The sequence below is a fragment of the Coenobita brevimanus genome, chromosome 14, assembly GCF_032717465.1.
Source record: "Coenobita brevimanus isolate Jiangsu-jjx chromosome 14, ASM3271746v2, whole genome shotgun sequence".
In the NCBI taxonomy this organism is placed as follows: Eukaryota; Metazoa; Arthropoda; class Malacostraca; order Decapoda; family Coenobitidae; genus Coenobita; species Coenobita brevimanus.
In genome coordinates this window covers 1,882,501-1,890,000 of record NC_136967.1, presented here as the reverse complement: position 1 = coordinate 1,890,000, position 7,500 = coordinate 1,882,501, and the positions used below count along the sequence as shown (strand labels likewise).

The window sequence follows — 7,500 nt, the reverse complement described above, 5'->3', positions numbered from 1 at the left end:
TCATCATAATCATCAATAAAACACACACACACACACACACACACACACACACACACACACACACACACACACACACACAGAAAACAGAAACACACCAGAGCCATTTTTAAAAACGAGAGTGCAATATTTCCGCCCAATAAGCAGACCTCAACCCCCCCACCCCCACCCCCCCAAAAAAAAAAAAAAATACCCAGCTTACCACATCATTTCCCTTCACCCGCCTAATCTTGCCCCATTAATAAACCCTCCCGCAGTCGAAACCCAATCGTCCAGAAGAGAGAGAGAGACAGAGAGAGAGAGAGAGCGCAAACGTGGATCCGGATGCTTAAATATCTGCAGGCAAGAACGCTGTTGCCATATTGGGGGCCGCGCATTTTTTGAACCAATTATCCCGCCCTCGTCCATCCACCATGATCACCGATGCTCTCTCTCTCTCTCTCTCTCTCTCTCTCTCTCGGCTGGGAATATAGACTGACGGGAAGGCTGACGTACAACCTTTTATTTTCACTTTTGTTTTTTTGGAAATGAAAAGTTGTGCTCATAAAATCTTGCAAATTTTCATATAACCAGCTGAGGGGGTTCAATCGAGGCTCAACCAACTCCTCTCTTGGTATAAAATAAAATACAATAAATAAAATAAATCACCTACTGGCAGATGTAACGTAAATAAAGATGTAGACGAACTGAAGGGGTTAAGTTCAGAAATCCAATTACCTTCCGAATTGAAAAAAAAATATATATAAAAATAGAAATAAAATCGTTTCGAGGTGGTAAAGAGTGTCAAATGATGAAAAATAAATCATAAAAAATAAAATTAATAATTGAGATGTAGAAAGGGAGTGAATTAAAGAGAGAGATTTATTCACACTCTTAATTTACTGCATTCCAGGTGGAGATATTCCCCTCAACCTGTTTCAAAATATTTCCTCTTCCTGGTGCGGGGATGGGAGGGAAGGGGGGAGAGCTGGAGGGTAGGGGGAAGGGAGGGAAAGGGGCTGGAGCACCGGAGGGAGGGGGTTTGTGAGGGATGGAGTGAAGAGGAGGAAGGGTGGGGGTGGATGGAGGGCGGATGTGATGGAGAGGAGTGGGGGGAAGGGAGATTGGGGAGGGTGGAAAGAGGGGAGAATGGAAGAGAGGATGGGGTGGAGTTGAAACGAGTGGAGAGGGAGAGAGGGAGTAGATAAGGAGGAAGGGAGGAGGAGGAGGAAATGAAACAGAGTAGGAAGGAAGGGGAGAGGAGGAGAGGGGTTGACTGGGGAGAGGGAGGGGGGTGGAGGGGCGAGAGGGGTTAGAGGGGGGGGTGCGTTCAGGGTAAAGATGAGGAAGAGGTATTTTTCGCTTCCATAATTAAATTCTTTCTACGTCTGTTTTCACGGCACTCCTGACACTACGTTTTATTTAACACTTGGATATGGTGATGATGATGATGATGATGATGATGATGATGATGATGATGATGAGGAGGAGGAGGAGGAGGAGGAGGGGGAGGAGGAAGAATGATTACATGGAAGAAGTGTGATCAGGAAGAGGGAAAAAAGAGACGATATATTTTGCCACACTACACACACACACACACACACACACACACACACACACACACACACACACACACACACACACTCCCTCCCTGGACGTTAAATAAGGACAATAAAAAGTAAAATAACGAAGGCTAATGCATGGAAGATCCTGCCCTCCCCTCTATTCCCCTCACCTCCTACCCCCTCCACATCCCACACCCCCCCTGCCCCCTTTCCCTACACCTCCATTTCCCTTCTCTTCCTTTATCATCCCAGTAACTCCCTCCCCTCCTCTCCCCTCCCCATTAACTCTCTTCCCTCATCTCCCCTCCCCAGCCACTCCTTCCCCTCCCCAGTCACTTCCTTCCCTCCCCTCACCTACTCAGCGCCTCCCTTCACTCCCTCCTCTCCCCTCCCCAGCACCCTCCCTCCCCTCCCCTCCCCTCCCAACTTGCTCTCTTCTCTCCCCTCCCTTCACCACTACCTCTCTTCCCTCCTCTTCTCCTTCCTAGTACCTTCCCTTCCTTCACTCCCCTCCCCTCTTCCTCCCTTGTACCTTCCTTCCCCTCCCCTCCCCTCCCCTCCCCTCCCCTGTACTTCTGTCACATCCGTCCTTGGTTAACGTCACGAGCCGAATTTTCTCGCGTGTCGAATGTTCCCAATTCTTTTTTAGTGGACCCTATGGAGCTTTCGGTACCGCTTTATTTTTCCGGTACACAAAAACTTCCATACATAGACTTTCCCCCTTTTTTTTTTTTTCGTTTCCATAGATTCTCGAAAATTCGGGAGGGTGGGCCGAATTCTGCTCGAGTACCGAAGTCTCCCAAGCCTTGCCGAATTTTGCCCCAGTTGGGTGAGACTCTTTTCGTTTCTTTTTGCTCGTATTTTTAGCTGTTTTTTTTTGTATTGTTCTTTATTATTTCCCTGCATTTTATCTTTTCCTATTTCCCCTCAAATTTCGGTCCGTGTATTTTTATCGCATGCTGTAAAAGTTTCAGGATAGTCGACTTTTGAGTGAGAGCCGAAAGCGCGGTGTTGGACGAAAGAGTAATATATATATATTTTTTCTCTCTCTTTTTTTTTCTTTTTTTTTTTGATGATGTGGGAAGTGGGAGGCTTTATGGAAATTACCCTGGCTGGGGCTACTGCTATGGGTGAGGCTATTATTACTACTGCTATCGCACTGCTGGTACTACTACTACTATTACTACTACTACTACTACTATTACGATTACTACTACCACTACTACAGTCATAATACTGCCACTACAGTTTTACCAAGGCGTTAACTACCACTACAATACTACTACTTTACCTCCTCCTCCTCCTCTTCCTCTCTCTCTTCCTCCTCCTCCTCTTCCTCCTCCTCCTCCTACTCCTACCACTATTATTATTACAACTACTATAACAAGAAGAACAACAACAAATAATAATATTAATAATAATAACAAAAATAATAATAATACTGTACCAACAACAACTACGATAATAATAATAATAATAATAATAATAATAATAATAATAATAATAATAAATCATAATAATAATAAATAAATAATAATAATTACTACTACTACTACTACTGCAACTCTGCCCTGTGCTACCACAACTACTACCAATTCAGCCACCAAGCCTACTACTACACCATTACTGCAACCACCACCACCACTTTCACCACCACCACCACCACCACTACCATCACCACCACCATCACTACCACCATCCTCACCACCCCTATCACCACCACCACCATCACCACCACCACCACCACCACCATCACTACCACCATCCTCACCACCCCTATCACCACCACCACCACCACCACTACTGTTTTCTAGTAGCAATGGCCTCCACTTCCCTCCTTCCAAAAGTAACTCAGCAACAACACTTTTGGCTCTTACGTAACGCACTTCCTGGCCACCCTGATGCATTACCACCACTACCACCACTATGACAACTACTCCTGCTGTAAAAAGTGCCACCACTACCACCACCACCACTATTACTACTACTACTACTTCAACTACCACCATCACCACTGCTACTGCTACACCTACCACCGCCATCACCACCACTACCGCTAAAATTACTATAGCATCATCAACAACAACAGCTATTACTACTACCATTATAATAGTAGTAGTAGTAGTAGTAGTAGTAGCAGTAGTAGTAGTAGTAGTAGTAACTGCAAGCCGTGTTATTTATACGAGTTACATCATACGCTCACCTTTACAGGAGGGGAAATGAGGGGAGGGGGTAAATGGGAGGGGCGGGGAGGGGGGCATGAGTAAAAGAGGAAGGAGGGGGTACTGGGTGTGATGAAGGGGAAGGATGATGGAGGGGGAGGGAGAGAGAGAGAGAGAGAGAGAGAGAGAGAGAGAGAGAGAGAGAGAGCATGAGCTGGTGGGTGATGATGCATAGAGGAAGAGGTAGGGAAATATGGAGGGAAGGAGAGGGGGAGGGGAGTGAGGAGAGGAAGGAGGGGAAGAGAGGAGGGAGATATAAGAGTTGGAGGGAGAGGCAGGGGAGGTGTAGGGGAAAAGGGAGGGAGAAGAGAAGGGAAGGTGAGATGTAGGGAGGTGGAGAGAATTGGAGAGAGGGGGGAGGGAGGTGTATGGGGTGGGGAATGGAGAGGGGGAGGGGAAAGGGAAGGGAGAAAGGAGGGGGAGAGGAAAGGGAAGGGAAAAAAGAGGGAGAGGCGAAAGGGGAAAGAGAAAGGAGGGGAAGGTGTGATGTAGGGAGGTGAAGGGGGGTTGGAGGGAGAGGGAAGGGAGATGTAGGGGGAGGGGAAGGGAAGGGAGGAAGGGAGGGGGGAAGGGAAGCATAAAGGCCACATCAGAATCACAGATACTGGGAGTGAGAGAGACGGGGAAGGGGTGGAGGGCAAGATAAATACGGAGGGGGAGAGAAGGAGAGGGAGAGGGAGGGGGAGAGGGGGGAGAGAAGGAGGGGGGAGGGGTTATGTGTGTCTAGGTGGAGGTGACGAGGTGAAAAATGGAGGGAGGAGGAGGGAAAGAGAGGTAGGTGAAGGGGTGGGGGTTTGGGAATGGGGAGAGAGATAGGGACTAGAAGGACCGGGAGAGAATCAGAGCAAGGAGGAGGGGCGAAGGAGGGGGGGTGGAGGGAGGAGGGGAAGGAGTACGAGAAGGAAAAAATCATGGGGGAGGGAGGAGGGGGAGGAGAAAAAATCTTGGGGAGGAGAAAGATAGTGTCAGGGGGAAAGAATATAAGAAAAAAAAAAAAGGTGAGACAAGAGGAAAGTGAGGGAATAAGACGGGAGAAAAAAAGAAAGAAGGAAGGAAGGAAGGAAGGAAGGAAGGATGGAAGGAAAGAAGGAGGGAAGGAAGGAAGGAAGGAAGGAAGGATGGAAGGACGGAAGGAAGAAAGGAAGGAAGGAAGGAAGAAAGGTTGGAAGGAAGAAAGGTTGGAAGGAAGAAAGGTTGGAAGGAAGGAAGGAAGGAAGGAAGAAAGGAAGGAAGGAAGGAAGAAAGGAAGGAAAGAAGGAAGGAAGGAAGGAAGGAAGGAAGGGAGGGAGGAAGGAAGGAAGGAAGGAAGGAAGGAAGGAAGAAAGGAAGGAAGGAAGGAAGGATGGAAGGAAGGAAGAAAGGAAGGAAGGATGGAAGGATGGAAGGAAGGAAGAAAGGAAGGAAGGATGGAAGGATGGAAGGAAGGAAGGAAGAAAGGAAGGAAGGAAGGAAGAAAGAAAGAAAGAAAGAAAGGAAGGAAGGAAGGAAGGAAGGGAGGGAGGATAGAAGAAAGAAAGGAAGGAAAGAAGGAAGGAAGGGAGGAAAGAAGGAAGGAAGGAAGAAAAATGGAGGGAAGGAGGTGAAACTTAAAGAAAAGGAACGAAGGAGAGAGAAAGGAAAGAAGTATGAGGAAGAAGGAAATGGGGGGGAGGAGGGAAAATAAGGGAGGAAAAATAAGTAGAATAAGAGAGAGGAAAAAAGGAGAGAGGGGAGAAATTTTGAGAGAGAGGAGGGAGATGAGGAGGAGGAGGGAAGATGGGGTTATGGGGGAGAAAAGAGAAGAGGAAAGAGGAAGGAGAGGAGAAGGAAAAAATGGAGAAGAGAGGAAGTAGTGGAGGAAATGGATGGCAGGAGTTGAGAGAGAGAGAGAGAGAGAGAGAGAGAGAGAGAGAGAGAGAGAGAGAGAATCAGAAGCAAAATGAAAGCCCACATTTCTCTCTCTCTCTCTCTCTCTCTCTCTCTCTCTCTCTCTCTCTCTCTCTCTCTCTCTCTCGCAAGGTGACTGGGCGGAGAGTAATAGATAGAGAGAGAGAGACATCGGTGAAATGAAGTACTTAATTAGGGCTCCAATCAACAGACAGAAATACAGGTAACAGACAGGTATTGCTGTGAGGTGCTCTTATTATTATTATTATTATTATTATTATTATTATTACGTCTACTACTACTTCTACTACTACTACTACTGCTTTCGTTGCTGCTCCTGTTGTTTGTTTTATTGTTATTGTTTATGCTGCTGCTGCTGTTATAATATTATGGATTATTATTATTATTATTATTATTATTATTATTATTATTATTAGTAGTAGTAGTAGTAGTAGTAGTAGTGGTAGTAGTAGTAGTAATAGTAGAAGTAGTAGTAGTGGTAGTAGTAGTAGTAATAGAGGTAGCAGTAGTAGTAGTTTACCATACATGATGATGATGATGATGATGATGATGATTTCTCCTCAGCTTAATTAGTATTGGTAATCCCAGACCAAATTCAGGAGGATATATATATATATTTTTTTTTTCGATATTCTCATCATTCTCTTATCAGTGAGCTGGAAGAGCGTCCATTATCAGTGACGGGGGAGGGAGGTTGGGAGATGAGTCCAATATCAGTGATGGGGGAGTCCGATATTAAAGATGGGAAGAGTCTATTATCACTGATGGGGGGGGTTCATGATCAGTGATGGGGGTGTCCATTATCAGTGATGGGGGAGTCTATTTCCAGTGATGGAGGAATTCATTTTGTGCGATGGGGGAGTCCATTATCAGTGTTGGGGGAGGAGGAGTCTATTATCAGTGTTGGGGGAGGAGGAGTCTATTATCAGTGACGGGGAAGGACAGTCTGTTATCAGTTATGGGCGGAGCGTTATCAGGGATGGGTGAAGGAGGCTCCATTAACTGCAACGGGAAAGAGAGGGATTGGTATCAGTGATGGGGGAGGGAGGGTCCATTATCAGTGACGAAGAAATCTATTATCAGGGATGGGGAGTCCACTGCCAATGATAAGGAGGATTCGTTATCAATGATGGGGGAGGGAGGGTCCATTATCTGACATGGGGGAGGGAGGGTCCATTATCTGTCATGGGGGAGGGAGGGTCCATTATCTGTCATGGGGGAGGGAGGGTCCATTATCTGTCGTGGGGGAGGGAGGGTGCATTATCTGTGATTGGGAGAGAGGCTTCATTATCAGTGATGGGAGGAGGAGTCCATTATCAGTCATGGGGAAGGAGGGTTCACATGTGATGGGGAGAGGGAATCCATTATCAGTTGCGGGGGAGGAGTTCATTATCAGGAATTGGATGGAAGAATCCATTATCAGTGACGGGGAAGGAAGTTCTATTATCAGACATGTAAGAGGGAGAGTCCAATATGAGGCACGGGGGTGGGAGGGGAGGGTATATAAGGCGAAGCTAGCGGGCCCATGAATCAGTGTTAAGGAAGGAGGCGGTGGGGGAAGACGCTGCGAGAGCCGGTACTGCCTTCAACTTGGGACGATCCTTAACACCCTTTCTTAATGAATTTGTTCCTGTATTATTAGCGCTCACTAACATTCAACAGTATATTAATAACGGAAACTATGCCGATACTAAAGGTAAATAAATAAATATCCCTTACTCGAAAATGTTCAGGTGTAGTAAAGTAAAATGAATCGTAAGGGGATAGGTGTTACGAGGCATCTTAAAAATATTCCCTAATAACCCCCCCAGAACATTAAAAAAGACAAAATAAAGAACTAAGGAGGAGAA

At 46.3% G+C, this 7,500-nt stretch overlaps 1 protein-coding gene across 1 annotated transcript in view; it reads right to left on the bottom strand.

The window, feature by feature from the left end:
* Nucleotides 1-7,500, bottom strand: part of LOC145417807 (cell adhesion molecule Dscam2-like) — a 252,292-nt gene that overhangs the window by 58,118 nt on the left and 186,674 nt on the right. The gene's annotated exons all lie outside the window — the stretch shown is intronic.